Here is an 18,638-nt window from a genome sequence, read left to right on the forward strand (position 1 = left end):
AAAAAACACTTTGAAAATAATGTATTTTATGCGTGAAAAGTTTCCTTTTTTTGTGGTCTCACTCCTAAAGCTTTTTTATTTGCTGGTATGCTACAACGTTCATTCATTACATTTTCATCAAACTTGACGAAATAATAGAATAGTCCAGTAACAGTCATTGTTTGGAAGCACGTCGAGAACAGGAAACAATCTCGAATCACTCGTCTATCGCATGCAGCTCGTTTAGATTCTTTTTTCCAAGGTCCTCTGCAGGGCAAAATTTCCAATGGAAACCTTGAACCCATCGCCGAGAATGAAGTGGCACGAGGCCAACTCCGACATACAACCGCATCACTTCGTTCGCTAACTTCGACCTCTATTTGACATTTTATTTGTCGACTAGTTCAACCATGCGTCAGTAGCGGATTTACAGGGAGCTTTCCTTAATCGCTATCTTGATCCTCTGTGCTGATACTTCTGACAGAAAAACCCCGGGGATTCTGTTCTCTGGGCCTTATACAGGGTGGACCAATTATATATGCGAATCTTTTATGGTTTGTTGTTGTTCAATTTGCAGGCAGGTGTCAAAGAGGCGAGACAAAGGGATAACCAGTAAAAATGATTCGACATTTTCAAACCATGTGGAATGTAACCACAAGTTCTCAAATCTAAACGTTACGGAAATTTTGCGCTATGCAGTCAAGGGTTGGAAACTCAATTATTTGGAATTCTTGGAAATTCATAAGCATAAGCATTGCGAATGTAACCAGCTGAATAATCAAATCGATCTAGTTTATTCACCGGTTTTCAAATTAGCGTATCCATATTGTCACAGTTGAACAAAATTCTGGTATTCAATTGAGTTAAGTATCTCTGTTATTACCTACACTGTTGTTTATTCATGTAAGAGCTAACGGTATGAATCATTTTCAGTTTATTGTATTGTATTGTAAGATATACGAGGTGAATTTTCATTTTTCTCAAAATATATTTATTTTGTACAACTGTCATTGAAAGTGGTCGAAAAAAATGTGTTAAAATACTTTTAACACTAGTGCTAAAAATATCTTTACCACGCTATTTTGTAAACATCATCTTTTAATACTCTTGACAACTTTTGATGAGCCTTTTTCCTGAGAATACTACAGCAAACGTGTCACGAAAGGCAGCACCAGTAGTAAGGACAAACAATAAACTATTCACATGTTAAACAGTATTACGTAATAATAATTTATTATTTAAAAATATGAATCTGATATGAAAAATTATTTTGTGCTAGTATAATGCCAACAAAGCATTGCTGTTTTGCGAATTGTACGTCGGATAATTGATATCCGAAAGAAAACGTGTTTTTTGTAATAATGAGCTTAGATGTAAGAAATGGATACAAGCTTCGAGGAGAGTGGATTTAACAGTGCAAAAAATAAATAAATATTCATACGTATGCTCTAAACATGAAATGAATGGTCAATTTTTCATAGTTAATTACCGCTGATTAGAATGAGATATAACCTCAATCGTTTATTGAATTATATTCATCTATTATATTTAATTGAATTTATTTTATTATCTATATTTGATTCATATTTCACTCGGAAATAGGTCTGAAATTCATAATTATTTTAAATTTCTTTTATTACAGTTTGAATCTACGGCTACTCGTTTACTAGAGTCTGTATACTAACCTGTCTATTAATCCACTTTTTTTCAGTTACTTTTAAATCATGGCAATGGAGCCAAAGTTTTAATATTCCAACATTGTTATCCTTTACAGTTGCAAATTTTAGTTTTGCTCCAGGAACATTTTCTTCTGTTAAAAACATTCTTTTTTAATTGTACTTTACCATATGTTTATATGAGTATTAGTACTTCAGGAAAAAGGTTCATTGCAGTCGTACAAAAACATAATTATTCAATTTTCAAAGAAGTTTTATTATGAACAATAGATATAGATTCAATTAAATTCTGTTACAAATGTATTATATACATTAATGCATTAATGTTAGGAATCACACGTTAAAATACAGGACCTCGCACAAGTTTCGACTTCTAAAGGTTGTCGTTTGTAGGGGTGCGATAGCTGGTTAACGGAGAAAACATATTTTTCAAACATAATTACATTATTATTAATTTTTATGAACATTAATATAAAAAGTACCATTAGAACAACTGCTGATGTCAATACTTCGTGATGTTGAAGAGCCTTGTAATATATATGAACTAACTGAGTTGGCAATTTCATGAGCATTAACATTTTATACTTGAAGTAAAAGGACGATGCTGTAACGCTGGGGCTAGCTGTTGGGATTAATCTTTCAGCAATAGCCCTTTCATAAGAAATTGATTGATTGATGTAACCCTCAGCTACTGTTGTAGATTTCCATCCTCCGTGCGTCTCATTATCCGTTATATTTGCTCCTGATTTTGCTAACAAAGAAGCAGAAGACCTTCTGAAACAGTGACCTGTATATTCCTTTGGTTCCGGGAGGTTCAGAAACTCAGCAATGGTAGAGAGCATTTTCCCAAACGTGTTTATACCAACTGGGCTGGCGCTGCATTTATAATTCGAGTATTTTAGAAAGAAACGTTGATGATTGATAACAGAAGGGAGTAATACAACGTATTTATTAAAATAGTCAATGTTCTTTCCAACATTGCAAAAAGAACTCCCTATTTTCGTTTTTGTATTTAGAATATGAACAATCAATGATTTACCCATTAATTTAATGTCTTTTATTGATAAATGGTACAACTCTTCATGCCGGCAGGCTCCATATATTCCGAAAATAGTAGCAACTTTTATTATCAAATATTTTTCATCTGGCGCCTCATTTACAAACCTCTGGACTTGTTCAAATGTAAGAAATTTTGTTTATTTGGGCCTATAACTTCCGTTTTTCCGCTTTAAGAATGCTATTACCTTGAAATATTTGCTGGTATTAACTCCATTTTAAACGAGCGCACTCAATTTTATCATTGAAAACTTGCTCCACAAAGTTGACGACTTCCATATTTTTGATTTCTCTTCTAGAAAGGCTAAGAAGACGGTTTTGCTGAAATTTCCTTCTATGTTTTTAAGTCTACGCCGGCTAAGAAAATTAAAATATGCAATGTCGTACTGTTGAGCCGATTTTTTTAATAACAATTCAATGGAAACTCTTTTTGCAGCCTCTTCAAAGTCGTCAGGACCACACAATTACTCACTACTGTTCTTCATTATGCAAGACATTAAACACCATCAAGAACTTTATTTATGTGACTTTAAATAAAACGCGTGAGCTGTAAACAATACAATTGGTAACCAGGTGATTCGGCGTCACCTGACACGGCCACTTCACAGCAAATTCGATAACATGAAAATAGTTTACTGTCAAGAGATGTCAATATGTGTTTTTATAGAAATATCAATGTTATCTATTTTATTATGAAAACAGGACAGTTGTACAAAAAACTGTATGATATTTGTGTTAAAAATAAGTTTTATTTTGTTCGTGAAATTGCTCAACTCGCTACGCTCGTTTTGCAAACTTTTTCACTTACAAAATAAAACCTTACTTTTAACAATGATATCATAAATAGCTATTTACTCAATTTCTATTTTGTCCCTTTCAAGGTATGCTCTTGAGCTGTCTTAGTGATTCAGTATTTATCTCCTCAATCGTCGCAAAACGCAGTATTTTCATGAGACTCTTCAACCTTGGAAAAAGTCGCAGGGGGACAAAAATCGTGAATACGGTAGCTGAGGCATGATTACGGTGTTGTTTTTGGCCAAAAAACTACGAACAAGCAATGGCAAATGAGCAGGTGCATATTGTAAACATACTTTCAACCTTCTCCTTCCCGTAATTTCAAATGAAATGATAGCCATGCAATAACCACTCGGTTTGAAAAGTCATTGATTTCTCATTTCAGGCTTTCTACATTTTTAATTTTGATGCAGTAAATTCCGAAAAAAACCGTATTAAGTTAATGACAAGTGAATATGAAGAAAACTAACTGAAATTTTTGTTACCATCAATGCCATTCTTGAGAAAAAAAAGGCATTCTTCCCAAACACAGTGTTGAAGTTTTGACTTTGCAGAGGAAAATGATAATACTAATAATCAAAAATTATCTAGTTACTCCTTATATTAGCATGTGTTCACAATGGTTCTGCTTCTGTACAGTTTTTTTCAAAGCCTATTGAAACGTTCTGAAGTGGCATTATGACCGTGGTCGAATAGAACCTATAGTATCAAACATTTCTTCTGCTACTGCGGCAGATATCTTCAGTAGTATATGCGTCGACTACGAGGACGAATGCGTGCCTTGAAGCCCCAATAACGACTGACAGAAAAGATATGTGTTCACTTGTATTTATACTTTGAGAGGGGGTGATCCTCATTTGTGTTGAGTTATTCTGTTGGGTCCAAATGGTTGACAGATACGCTGCTGGCGAAAGTAGTTTTCTGGTATATTTCTGACCTTCTTGAGTACTAGGTATATAACTTTGTATTGAACCGTGTTCAACGTTTGGTATAGTACGCGTCAACTAAGATAAGATTTTGATGCGCATTTGAAACCAAATTGTGTCTTCCTCAGAAGATAGCTATTGGTCAAACAAACTGATGTCAATAGTACATTGGCGACATATGACTTAAGTGGGCGGAGTCCTTTAACACAGAACGATTTTACGTTTCTGCGCTGACTTATCTTAGTTGGCGCGTATGTTACATTCGACTACTGGCCACTTTCGAATTTTATTCCCTCTAATCGTTATTCCATCTGAGAAAGCTAATGTTCTTATATTATTCAGGGGTAATATTCCGATATCTAATAATTCCATTTTTCAAGTGGCATATGAGAAATATAACAGATTTGAATCGGGTGACCTTACATGGCAGTGACACTTTTCCACCGATACGTCTACCAGGAAAATCTCTTCAAAATCTGTTTTCCGTTAATCAGCTGTCACCCCCATACGAACGACAACTCTCAGAGATTGAGAACAATGTATAGTGAGGAGGTACTCTGTCTCAGAGAAATATCAACTTATTCTCTTTATATTGATAACTATGTTCTAGAATATAATTCTCAGTGTCCATCGTCCAGCGTAGCGTGACCTGAGTAAATATGTGAATACTACGCCCAACGATTTTATAAATTTTTACACGCTTCATATTAGCTTCACCTGTATGTATGTATGCATGTTTGTATGTATGTTTGTTTGTTTGTAACTCTCAAGCTCGGGATCGATATTGACAGAATTATCGACATAATTGCTTGATCTATTCACTGGCAGATGGCGCTGTATGTAACCTTGATAAGTTGTTCAAAAGAAAATCAAAATAAAAAATGGATTTTAAGAATTTTAAGAATATTTAGATATTTGAATATTTTCAATTACCCGTGATTTAGTGAAGAAAAAAGTTTTAAACGAAACGAAAGATTCATTTTAAAATCTAATTCGATTATTTGAAAGCAAACCAGAATATGGATTTCAACAATGAAAACGTTATGTTAAAATGTACCCCTGAAAAATTCAGTAACTTAAATCTTTCATAAATATAGTTTAAATAACTAAAAAACACGGTTTTAAAGAACATCGAACTAAAAAGTTGAAAATATTTTTTTTAAATAAGCTTGAAACAATAACGATCCAAAAATACTAGTATACCTACCATATTTTTTATATATCTAGCGCCCTTGCTTTTTTCACAATAATACTAGTATTTTTCGATCGTTATTGTTTTGAGCTTATTAAAAAAAAATATTTTCAACTTGTTAGTTCGGTGTTCTTTAAAAGCGTGTTTTTTAGTTTTTTAACCATATTTATTATCTGATCAATACCGTAGATTGCTGAGGAGAGAGGTGTGATGACTGCTACCTAGGACCTACCGAATGAATTTTTTTAAATACATTTTCTTCATCATTATTATCTTTTTGTTTTCAATAAAAATGTTTAACATATTGTTTTACTTATTTTATTTTCAAGTTTTCAGTTTCTGATTTCGTCAATCAATTTTTCTCAATCTGTTCTCAGTATAGTGCCTTAGTATTACAAGTTAATTTGTAATCCGCCATTTTCTAGCTGGGGTCATCTTAAATTTGCATCTTTTTCAAAGTATTCTACTGGTCAAGATATCTCATTATTAGGTACAACTACCCATTATAAGGTAGTTGTGAAAAAAATACGTAATCCGCCATTTTGTAGATACTTCCATCTTGGATTTACAATGATTTTATTTAATTGTATTGTCGTCCAAACTGAATGTGAGTACCAAATTTGAGATCAGTCTGTCAACAGGAAGGGGGTCAAACTTCAATTTCTAAATTTGACCAAAACAAACAGGGCAAGCTAAATAAAACCGTTTGAAAAACAAGATAAAGTGACCTCTTCAACAACATCAATTCGATAGAGCATATTTTTTCAAAACTCCATTCCTTCAAACAGTTTAAACTCTCAAAACTCGGATTGCATATATATAATGAAGGAATTTCAATTGGCCAAAATAATGATTCTTTGTCCAAGTTCATTCGGAAAACACAAAGGTGTCATTATCTTTACTATCACTTCAAAAGCACTTCGGCGAATAAAAAAACTCGTAACATTCTTATCTTTCATTTTTAACGCGCGGCAAGCCCTTCATGAATCTTCTGAGTATTTGCCAAATTACTCATACAAATCAACATACCTACTTTTCCTAGGAACTAATTTTCTCGTAGTGACGCGTTGGATCCAAGGTTATCCGCCATATTTTTATCTCGTTTTCTGTCCCTAGCGGAGTATGACGCATCCTATGCCAGGGAAGGCTGGCGAACATGCATCCCGTGTTCAAATAACTTAGTCTTCTCGCCTCTCAGGATGTAATTTCACAAAATCGATGAGCAATGCGGATACGGCGTTGCCAAGTCTATCATCGAGTTGGTCGCATGATTGTACCTTGAATAAATAAAATCTCTATTTCGGTCACAACCTCTTATTTCATGAGATGATTGTACATTCTTATTTGAGTGTCATTTATAAAGTCACAGTAAACATAAAATACACGGGAGAAAGACACAAAAGGAAATCTTTATAAAAAATGAAGTATAGCGCCTTCCAACCAGGACTTCGGAACTTTAACATTCAGTAACGGCATCTTGTTAAAGCTACACTCGTCGAATTTGTTGTCATTTATCAGTCTGTTTTGCCAAATCACTATAGACAGATATAACATTCAACAATTCGTGCAAATAATGAAATTATTTCATCAAAGTAGGTGTTCTGTTCGTACAACGTACCGCGCGCTTCGCCGATTTTACGGTCACCGTAAGTGTCCTACCTAGAAGACTCTTCGCGATGTGTTGGATGAATTTGAGTCCACTGGTTCAGTAAACGATCGACCAATACCCGTACGTCGACGAAACGCAAGATCTGTCGAAAACATCGCCGCTGTCCAAGACAGTCGACTTCGTGTCTCCCCGGACTTCCGCAGGACACAACTTGGCGAATTTTGCGTCGTGATTTGGGCCTGCACCCGTACAAAATTCACCTGCCCCAGGAACTGAAGGTAAACGGCCATAGAGAACGACGTGTGTTCGCTGAATGAGCTCTAAAGCAGTTGGCAACTGCCCCTTATTTTCATTAAAAAATCATCTTCAGCGCTGAGGTCCATTTATGGATGAATGGATACGTGAACAAAGGAAACTGTCGAATTTGGAACAATACCAATTCACTTGTGATCCAAGAGCATCCAATGCATCCCAAAAAGTCACTGTTTGATCATCTCACGTGAAGGTGATGTAAACTGGCCACCGAGATCGTTCGATTTGACTCCGTTAGACTTTTTCTTTTGGGGTTCTCCTAACTCGTAGCTGTATGTGAATATGCCACGAACCACAGCCATCTCAAAGCCAAAACAACCCATGTCATCGATCAAATTCAGCCTGATTTATGAGCCGAAGTCATGGAAAATTGGATGTTTCGGATGTGCTCCACTCGGAGAAACCGTGGCGGAAATTTGAGACATAATGTTATAAACAGGTCTCCCAAACGAATGGATCATTTCGATGATATTCCACAAACACTTTGTTCAACTTAAATGAAAAACCTTATAGGTATATGGGGTAACAAGCAAGGTGAACTGCAAAGGAAAACACCAAAACAGTGCTGGTTCCATTTAGAGGAATATGAATTTGAAGACCTTACTTAAGTTGAACACAGAAGTGAATTAGTAGAGTATTTGGAGTATTTGGTAAGGCATATACAAGCTCTAAACTACTTGAAATTACCCTCACCTACATGTTTCAAGCAGAACTATGTACTACTGTTCTTAGGACCAATGTCACTAAGAGTGATTGGTACTGCACAAAAGTGCTAAAAAGATTTAAAAATGCTTTGGATGGTAGAGGAGATACCTTCAATACAGTTGGGAACTATAACGCCTATATAAAATTACATCAGATTTACTACTGAAGTAATGAGGTAATAAAATTGTTAAAACTATAGTCCGTACATAATTTGTTGATAGCTCACTGCAAGTTTGACCCTCATTAGAGAACTGAAATACAGAGAGGACAGCTAATATGATATAATAACAAAAACCAAACTAAAACTGGCAGTTTAAGATGTTTTCGACTAACCCACCTTGTATCTGAAGAAATACAATACAGCTATAAAACTTTTAATCCGATTATGTAGGTATTTTGAGTGGAAATGAGTGACCAGTGTCGTAGAGTATATGATTAAAACATTAGTTACTTTAAATAAATAAATATATTAATATTCTTAAACTGTAGGTACTGTAAACTGTATTTTCATTTAAAAAAAAATTCTTTATTTTATTCAAAAATAATAAGTTACTTGCAATTTGTAAAAGATACATTTATTTAATTAATACCTATTTTTAAATGATATAAACTACGATTACTTACAAAACTATTCAAATTCAAAATAAACAGGATCATCTTCGGAATCCGAGTCGTCTTGCAGGTTAATAATTAGCGGTTGTGTCTCTACAGTCGCATCAATTATATTGTCAAGATCCCACATTTTTTGTTCTTCTTCTATTGCATGTCTTACTGCATCTCGCCAATTCTGTTCTGTAATATGTTGTAAAGACTCATATAACAATTCACGTACAGCTTGTATTTTATATGACGTATTTTTTCTAGCCACATTTAATTCGCAGTGGTAGGGTGGAAGTCTAAGGACTGTGATGTTTCGTCTTTCCGCCATTTTGTCAACTACGTATTTCTTGAACTTAGATTTGTGTTGTCGGGCAATTTTTAAAAGTTCTGCTTTAACCATTCCATCTTCCTAAGGCAGGGACTTATTCCGCAGCCAGTCAATGATATCCTGTTTCTTCCACGCAGTCGTTGGAAGTCTTTCAACTAGTCGTGAATGATAAGGTGCATTATCTAATACTATAATTGAGTTTGGTGGTATATGTTCAATCATCTGCTCAAAATACTCTTCGAAAACATCAGCTGTCATCTCCTCGTGATAGTCTTTTGTGCTTTTGGATTCAAATTCCAACAAACCATGCTTAGCAAATCCTTTTTCACTGCCAATGTGAGAAACTATTAATCTACTGCCTTCACCAGAGGGTGGGGAAATACCAGTAGACCAACCTTCCATAAAGGTTTGCCTGGAGCTTGATATATTTTTATCTGTCCAAATTTTTGTGAGAGTATGACCTGCGTTTACCCACGTTTCGTCCTGATAGTAAATTGGCCTTCCTTCAGCCCGAAATTTTCGTATAGATCTTAGATACTTTCTTCTCCAACATATTATCTCTTCCCGGTCAATCAAAAGTGATTTTCGGACTGATTTCTCCCACCGGAAATTTAATTCTTTTAAAACTTGCCACAATTTGGTTCGTCCGACATGAAGCAAATGCGGGTCGTCTCTAACTTCTTGTAAAATTTTGTTTAAGTTGGGTATTTTTTTTTGTAAAAAAATTCGTAAATTTTTCTTCAAATACCATTTTTGGCAAATTCATCAATTTCAATAGGTTTTCTTCCCCTCTTTAAGTATTCGTTTGTATTTGGGTTAGCTATACCTTTTTTTTTTCTTTCTGATAGGAACCTATATATTGTTGACTTCCCTACGCCCGTCATGTTGGCACAACTCTTGATTATGTTCTGAACAGTGTTTGTGGGATTCTGAGAAACCAGAGCCTCGTGAACGTTCAAAACAATAGTCTTCTCTCTTGGTGAATAGACAGACTTACTGACTGTACGCAACAGTACCGGTGTAAAACTTGATGATGTTGATGATGATGACGAAGCCATCGCAAGCAATCAAACAAAACAAGCAGGAACGAAAGGTACGTATATGTTTGTAGGAATATGAAAAAAAGTTACTCACGCACTGCACAAAATTCGCAAAATGAATATTAGAGACGTTAATTCTTGCCGTAGACGCCGAAACACCAAATGTACTGAACCAAAAATTATTTTCGTTCGTAACAACTTCACCCTTTCAAGGCAAGTTTCGAATATAAACTGAAGCTTTATATTTAATGAATAAACACCTCAGGAACCTCCGCCTATGATTTTACGAGTTTTACGACCGTTTTATGACTTGGGCCCTCATTTTGTGCTATCGACAAATTATGAACGGACTATAGATGTATCAGTTTACACTATTGTTCACAGTGGTGATGGACAATCTTGGTCAGTACCAGTTTGTTTCGCAGTATAAAAAAGTATAAATTCGTCTGTGACATGACTTAGTTACATCTCAAAAATTATTTTTGACATTTCAAAAAGATACTTAACCAACAATTTGTTACCACATTACTCAAAATACTTCAAGTTGCCATCTCTCAAGCTTTTATTTTAGTGCAATACTCCAAAAAAGTTGTAAAGGATGCTCATTGATATACAGATGAGTTTTTATATTATTACCCTAATAGAATCTAATTAAAACACTGTTCCTACACCACAAGGCAAGTATTGTCTCTCGAAGCGCGTTTCGTTAACATAATCAGTTTTTGTCATCTCTTGATGTTGCTGATTGGATTAGTGAAACGAACATCGAAAGACAATGCTTGTGTTCTGAGGTGGGAGAAGTAATTTCATTGGATTAGTTTTACATTGTAAGCTTCGAATCTACCTATTGAGTAGCCCTAATAGGAAACATCCAATTAAATACAAGGGGTTTGATGAAATGAAAAATTGGAGCAATTCCAATGTTGGACAGTTCATCACTCTCTCTTTCGACCATCCCTCTACTATTACAATACAAAATAAATATTGGGTCATCAACAATAAAAGCCTAAAAATTTAAGCAATATTTGAGTCGGTGAGGAATGAAACTTAAAACGAAAATGAAGGCGCAGTCTCAATTATTTGTGTCAATAAGGTTTGTATAGTGGCGGTTGACTGTCTGTTTCAAAACAAGTTTTGTTTCCAAACATCAGATCTGTAACACTCTTCTTGACGCGCCAACCAAGTTGGCGTCTTCAGAAGGCACTAATTCCCAACTCTAAAACTGGTCTCTATTCATAACTAACAAGTATACTTTCAGACAAATATGAATGATTTGGAGTGAAAATTCGCGGCAATTTCTTCGTGAAAGTTCTCGCTAATTTCAACGAAGCTCTTGCTCACTCCAATAAATATTAGGTAACCCTGAAAATAAGATGTTAGAGACTGGATAGTCGGAGATATATGAAATGACCTGTGCGGACTGTGATAAAAAATACATTGGTCAGACTACGCGAGTTATTGAAACTCGTTTGAAATAATACGCAGCCTATTTCCGTTTTCGGAAACCTGAAAAATCTAGTGACACTAGATTTTTGGATGCTTTCAAAAGTCTGGAGACAGCAAATCATTCTAAACAGGCCATTGTTTATTTTTATACGAATCGTTCTGTTGAAATTAGCGGAAAATTTCACAGGAAAGTTTCTTGTGAATTCCTACCCGAAATCATTGATATGTTTCTAAAAGTAAATGTGTACCTTTTTAGAAATAAATAGAGACAATTTTTTGAGTAAGAAATACACTTCAAATTTGTTGTAAAACTTTCAAGTGAAAATATCACATCAATGTGTGTTTTTTGAATACGCCAACTTCCAGTTAACGTCCTCATTCGTCCATCGTCGGGAGTATTCTGAACTTACCGGAGAGATGATAACAATAATAGCTTATCTAATTTGCAATAGAAATCTACTATACAAATACCAAACTTATTTGTGGAACAAAAACTGAACCTTCGTAGAGTACCTGAAAAATTTACATATACATATATCAGATACCGCTCACTTAGATGAGTATAAGAGACACTGAACTTCAAAAAACACTTATTATATGTAATAACTAACGTACTTACTGTCACAATCATAGCTCTGATTTCTGATTGACAAAAACCCCCAACTCCTTGTTTCCAGGCGATAACCTATCTAAATCTAACACATATACAACAATTTTTAATTTAGTCTTGATTTAGGAAAAGAAAGACCATTCTGATGAAACCCAATACTCAACATGTTTTAGTGAAAATTATTCTACAATATCATGTCCGAGACGAAACTGCAACAAAGTTGAAGATTAGAATCTCCTTGACCTCAAATAAGTTGAGTGCAACGAGAAAGTAACATGTTCCATCCCATTTTCTACATCTGGCAATGCCGCAAACTGAAAGATCTGCTTGCGATGACGTCACCGGTGCTCACTACTTGGTGGGGTGCGGCTTTGTACCATCGCTGCAGCTACAACTGTCGCCGGCTAGGTTTCCTTCAGCAGCTGGCCTGCGAGCAGTGTTACCACCTTTTCCAGTAAATCAGTGCGTCGCGATTTTTTAAAAATTTTCAGTGCGCCTCAAGTGATACGGGTGAATGTGTTTTTTCGCGGTTACCAACATCCTGAGTGAAGAAGGTGGAAAGTAAGTGGTGGTCAAATGGTACAGCCAAGAATCGATAAGCTGATTTTCCGGATCGTATAAGCGTTCAAGGTTGTTTAGAATATTTTTGTTCGATCTTTAATTTGATTTCGACCGGTACCTTGAGAAAGTGAAATCACTGACGACCTCTTAACAGTCATGTTTTGAATATCAAATCACAACAGAAATGGGTTTAAAGGTTCACTTACAGAGTGGAATCGTCTGCGAAATGATGACAGTCGTGTCACAATTGGAAAGTGATGATTTCCTCAACACCTACTGGGGTGTATCAAAGACGTCATTGTCGGACAAAATAACTGACTGATTGATTAAAATGATTACGAATACTAAGATCGGGAATCAAGGTTCGACATTTTCGAATAAACAGGATGAGTGAACAGATCAAATGAAGTGACAGTGATGATAACATTAACAATTATGCCGGATACTGATATGGAGATTAATTAAATATGTGGCAGCTCATAGCAAAGTATATTGAAATTATGGGTTTTGAAAAAGTATCTGATTAATTCTGGGCGATATGAATTGGGCGAATAAATCATTTCATATTGTTTATCTGAAATGCGCTACAATAGAGTAATATTTTTGATATATGTGGACGTGATTTTATTCAATCCAAGGTAGGGAAAATAACTTTTCAAGGCAAACTTTGAGTGTTTTCACCTCCCACAATCTGAAAAATATTGTCGGTTGGTAGCCAGGCGGCTCGACGTGGGTGCTTTGTTTACTCACCCGAATTGACTGCCGTGTTGGTCGGTAGTTCAAGCCCTAGTATGAACGATCAATTTTCACTATCGTCCAACCCTTGTTAGGAATCACACGTTAAAAGGTAAGACCTCGTTAATCCTTAGCTCGCACAAGTTTCGACTTGTGAGGGTTGTCGTTCGTAGGGGTGCGACAGCTGGTTAACAAAAAAAACAGAATTTTTTAACAGATTCAGGTATATAGTAGGGAGGGTGACTGTATACCTACAGCACTTAGGCCACATGTGACCCATTGTACATCCTCCCGAGAAGTTTACCTAGGTAATCGTCCATCCTGTCCTGTCCAAGAAGGTGGACAGGTCACTAGGAAATATCTCCTTTATATCGGCAGGTGTAGGCCAAGACTCGCCAAACACACTCTCTTTGGCAACCTTGAGGTATCTCACGGTGGCCTCCACGAAGGTTTTGGAAGGTGTAGCGACATTACTGTCGTTACGCGGCTTCTTCAACCTTCCTGGGGTTCCCCTAGTAGAAGTGTTCAAAGTGAGGGCGCTTTCCTGCAGGGGCAGCCGGTTCCTTGCCTTTATTCAAGGCGGAGATCTTGGTGCCAGCCGCAGGAAGTGTCCGTGCTGTTGGAGGTGGAGTGGGGGAGGAGGGGGTGCACTTATAGTTGCTGCCACTCCTGCCTCTTTCGTTCTCTTCCTCCTTTTGGCCTCGGCGCCGCAAATGCGCCGCCTTTGTATTACATCACGAGGTGATCTGCTATGTCTAGCCTCATTCCGAGCGGTATATTGGGGTGGACATTTCTGTTCATCCCCAGCCACCGCCATAGATTGAGGTGAGCACTTCTGACCAGCCTCGGAATAGGTTTTTGTTATGTCTGTTTTTTTTTGTTTCGTATGTGTGTTCCCACGAGTAACATGGAAAGAGTTGGTGACCTCTGGCAGAGACCAGAGAAAGGCTGATTACAATGAGGTTTCGCCCGGTTCCCCAAGGGGATATGCGTGACCGCATATCACCCTGCGGCCATTCAGCTGTCGGCACGATTCCTTACACCTTAGCTTGGGTAGGCTGGTCCACGATGGTATGTTTCGAAAAGGCTTTTGGGGAGTTTTACTTTCCCTCACCCTACTCATTTCTGCCACTGACCACGAGTTTGGCGATCCCGTCCGTAAGGTCACATATTGGCTTCCCAGACAGGGCCTCCAGTCCCCTGGCCGTTCCCCTATCCATCATCTGGGGACGCGCCCGATAGATAGCCCAACCCAAGGGACTTTATTCAGGTGTAGAAAGAGAAACTTTTTACTCCATCACTATAAGTGAATTCAAAGTTTTCTTCAAAAATATCACTCTTCATCAGTAAGAAATTATACAGATACTTATCTCAACGTTTCGGAGGCTAAAATCCGCTTCCGGCCGACAGATATCAAAGGAGTTTAGAAATGTGAAATAGGTCTATGTTCAAAGAATGTATACTTTCACGACCGGATATCACTGTTTGAAAACTATTTTCCGGTTTTTTGGTCGTGGTCTGCAGGTTTTTATGGCTAACATTTCGTCTACTACTGCGGTAGATTTTATCAAAGGCGGTCGTAGTACCCGAGGTGGTTTCCGCGTTCCGAATCCGCCAACTATGATGGTGGTATTTGACTTTGGTTTTATATTATTATTAGTGGGCGTGGCTTGGTTTCTCCTCATTGGATCACCTGACCTTGTTTGTGTACCAGTAAGGACAGGTAGCCAGATTTTATTGATATTAATTGCCCCTTCTATTCAAATTATTCCTATGTTTTTGAGTTTCTTTTGCCTCTTTATATACACTTAGGCAGTAATTTTGAGTTTTATATGAATGAGTTTTATTTTCGAATGAGATAATGAGAATCTATCTATATATCTCTCTATCTATTTTTCCGTTAATCAGCCGTTGCCCTCATACGAACGACAACTCTCAGAAGTTGAGAAACTTGTGCAAGCTGAGGACTAACGAGGTCTTACCTTTTGACGTGTGATTCCTAACACGTTGAGAGCATGTTCGGCAACAGCTAATGTGTGTCGGCTTGTCCGAGTCGACAATTTTTCTTGTGTTCAGAGAGACGTGTACCCAAACTTCTTTTCGTGGTTTCAATGTAATCCAACCCGCAGCTACAAGGAATCCGGTATATCCCGTGTTCTTTAGGGTTCTCAGCTGAGCTTATACTTTTTCTGATAGTTTTTGTTGGCTTCACGTCGTGTTTCTCTAAGATACCCAGGCTAGCTGGGGTCACTTTGGCCTTCCCTCTTCTGCGTCGTATGGTCTGCTCGAACTCTCTTCTGCAGTACCCTGTACTGTACAGTACTGTGCTGTGACTCGTGAAGATGCTTTAGTACAGCGAAACACAATTAAGTATGTTTTCTTCAATACGTTGTAATGGAATTTCATCAAGTTCTATCATATTTTCAGATCCTTATGTCTATTAAGCTGGTTTTACACGATTCCAGTTGAGGAGACAATTGACAGAGGACAGCTTACTGATATAAAATTATTGGCTACGTGTAAACACCTCTGGCCAATTGGCGTGCCAACTGCCCTGAAAGTTATCCTGAAATTCGACTGTCTGCAGGAGTAGAAAGAGGACAATTAACTGGGCGCAGTGACGCCCCCCACCACTCTATCACTATGTCTTGACAATTAACGCCGTGTAGACGTGGTATATATATATATATATATATATATATATATATATATATATATATATATATATATAAGGCAATCTGGCTCAAAACGATATATATATATATATATATATATATATATCGTTTTGAGCCAGATTGCCTTCGTCAGTCGAGAAGTCTATGTGTGTGAGTTCAATTGTTCAGTTTATAGTGTACTGTTGCGAAAAACTATGGCTTCTAAATAGGGTGACGATTTATATACATATAAAAATATATATACAAAATACAAGCACTTCAAGAAAATCCTTAAGGTGCCTGTGCGAAAGTGGTGATTCACATTGGATTTGAATTGCTGGAGATTAAATCCATTTGGAAAAACATTCTTAGGAAGTTTTTTCCACATAATCGAATTTCTCCAAATGAAAAAGTTTTTGAACAGTGAATTTCGAGGTGTACAGAGTTGAACCTCAAAACGATGAGCAGCCACAGTCCGTCGCGTATTTTTGATATGTACCGCTCTTGGTGGAATCAAATCTGCCAAGTCACTTGAACACTTTCCGTGAAAGTATCTATAGAAGAGAGACAAATCTCCAACTTTTCTGCGATGTTCAAGACTATCAAGGTTGCAAGTGATGTTCGCGTTCCCAATCGGGCGGATGGCTCTTCTTTGGATGGAATCCAGTTGCTTCAGGGTTTGCTTAGGAGCGGAGCTCCATACATGACGACAATACTGCAAAGAAGGTCTGATCTGAGCTTTATAAAGCATCAAAAGTTGCTGAGGTGTGCACAGTTTTCTGGTTTGGAACAGTTTTCCGAGATTTTGAGAAGCGACATTTGCAATTCCACCGACATGATTGTGCCAAGACATATTGGTGTCCATTTTAACCCCCTACAAACTTATCGAAGCAGAAAGTGGAATTGCCTGACATTGCTGCCGGTGAAGATGTGCATTCGCCGCCGATGTCGTGGAGTTATATAAGGAGCATAAATGCCTGTGGAACCAAAAATATAGTTTATATAAAAAAGCCATTTCCTTGACCATTCCTTGTTCTTATTCGACTCTTCTTCGAGAACTTCGCAAACCTCGGCGATAAATTCCCGACAAAGATTATCGCACATTACTCTTAATTCATCACGAGACACAACAGACTATTAGAACTCCGCCATTTTGTGTCACCAACTGCCGTGGCAATATTTCGACGTATGAACAAGTTCTCATTGAATTGGAGTGGCCTCAGACATTGACGCAACTCGTCTAAAACAACTGGCCTCGACAATTGTCTCTTCAACTGGCATCCTGTAAACGGGGCTTGGGGTTCATTGAAAATCATTCTTGTCTTGTTCCATTCAAAACTCAATATTCACCGTTATTCTCACGCACTATAAATGGTCTTGAAGTTCCACCAATGTAGCTTTTACCACAAACAAGATATTTGAAATCACATCTGTAATTTGATTATTGTTGGCGTGTAATCATGTTTTTTTATTGTATTGACATGGATATGCAACCGTGCTGCAAGAGAAAAAAGTTTTCATTTGATTTAACCTCTGTCTATTCTCAAAGTTCCTCCAGCTCAAAAGGTAGTAATTTTGTTATTATTCCAATGGTCATGGTGAGGGCCAACTCATGGATATAGACCTGAGATAACACTGCGAAACAAAGAACATATCAGATATAGACTTGAAAAACATTCTCTGGGTGGTGTAAGATCCCCTTTGAAAAATACTGTTATGAAGTCCTTCTTTGGCGCTTCTACCACAAAACTAAACTTTCATTTCATAGTTCGCTTTTTCAAAATAGACCATCTATTTTGCTATCAGAAGAGTTCTACTTTTATAGGTATAACGTTTTGTCACCATAAGTATTCTATATAGTGTGTTATTGTATTGAACTATCTTCAGTTTGAGGTGTCTTCACACTCGGAGGAAATCATGGGCATAGAAAAAATTTTGTAAAAATACCACTGAACATTATGAGTTCCTGTGGAGTGTCATTTATCGATTCTTCATCTTATGTTCACACACGCAAAACTCCCATAAACTTTCAACGGTTTCTATTTTTGAGTTAAATATTCATTTGATATAGTAGCCATCAAAAACTTGCCAAGTTGAATTTCGTGTTGATTTGTCATAATGCCATAATACGATTCAAGTTCTACTATAATTTTTCAACTTCACAATTAGTAACGCTTCATCAAAAGCCAAATATTTTATTACTGTCAAGAAATATTTTGAGTTCCTGAAATTAATTTTGCATCCCATTATTCATTGTTTTCATTATCTCTCAATTCAACTAATTTACATTTACTTGTGATGCACTGGTGCACAGGAAGATTAAACTATATCATCAAGAGGAAGATTACAGTTCCTTTTGGAGATGATCACTTGGTGATCGAAACACCTGTCGAAGTGTTGAAAAATAACGGTTT

At 36.8% G+C, this 18,638-nt stretch overlaps 1 protein-coding gene across 5 annotated transcripts in view; it reads left to right on the forward strand.

Moving 5' to 3' along the window:
• LOC111502472 (uncharacterized) overlaps positions 1-18,638 on the forward strand; it is a 99,029-nt gene that overhangs the window by 23,539 nt on the left and 56,852 nt on the right. The window contains exon 1 of one of the 5 annotated variants that reach the window (XM_023156559.2): positions 12,670-12,904. The exons of 2 other annotated variants lie outside the window; for them this stretch is intronic. The gene's annotated coding sequence lies outside the window, so the exon portion shown is untranslated. Of the gene's footprint in view, positions 1-12,669; positions 12,905-18,638 lie in introns of those variants that run through there. 2 more of the 5 variants (XM_023156561.2, XM_023156560.2) reach the window with 2 other exon arrangements.

The sequence above is a fragment of the Leptinotarsa decemlineata genome, unplaced genomic scaffold (genome assembly GCF_025532065.1).
Source record: "Leptinotarsa decemlineata unplaced genomic scaffold, Ldec_3_MD MMD2_tig00026328_RagTag_RagTag, whole genome shotgun sequence".
Taxonomy (NCBI): Eukaryota; Metazoa; Arthropoda; class Insecta; order Coleoptera; family Chrysomelidae; genus Leptinotarsa; species Leptinotarsa decemlineata.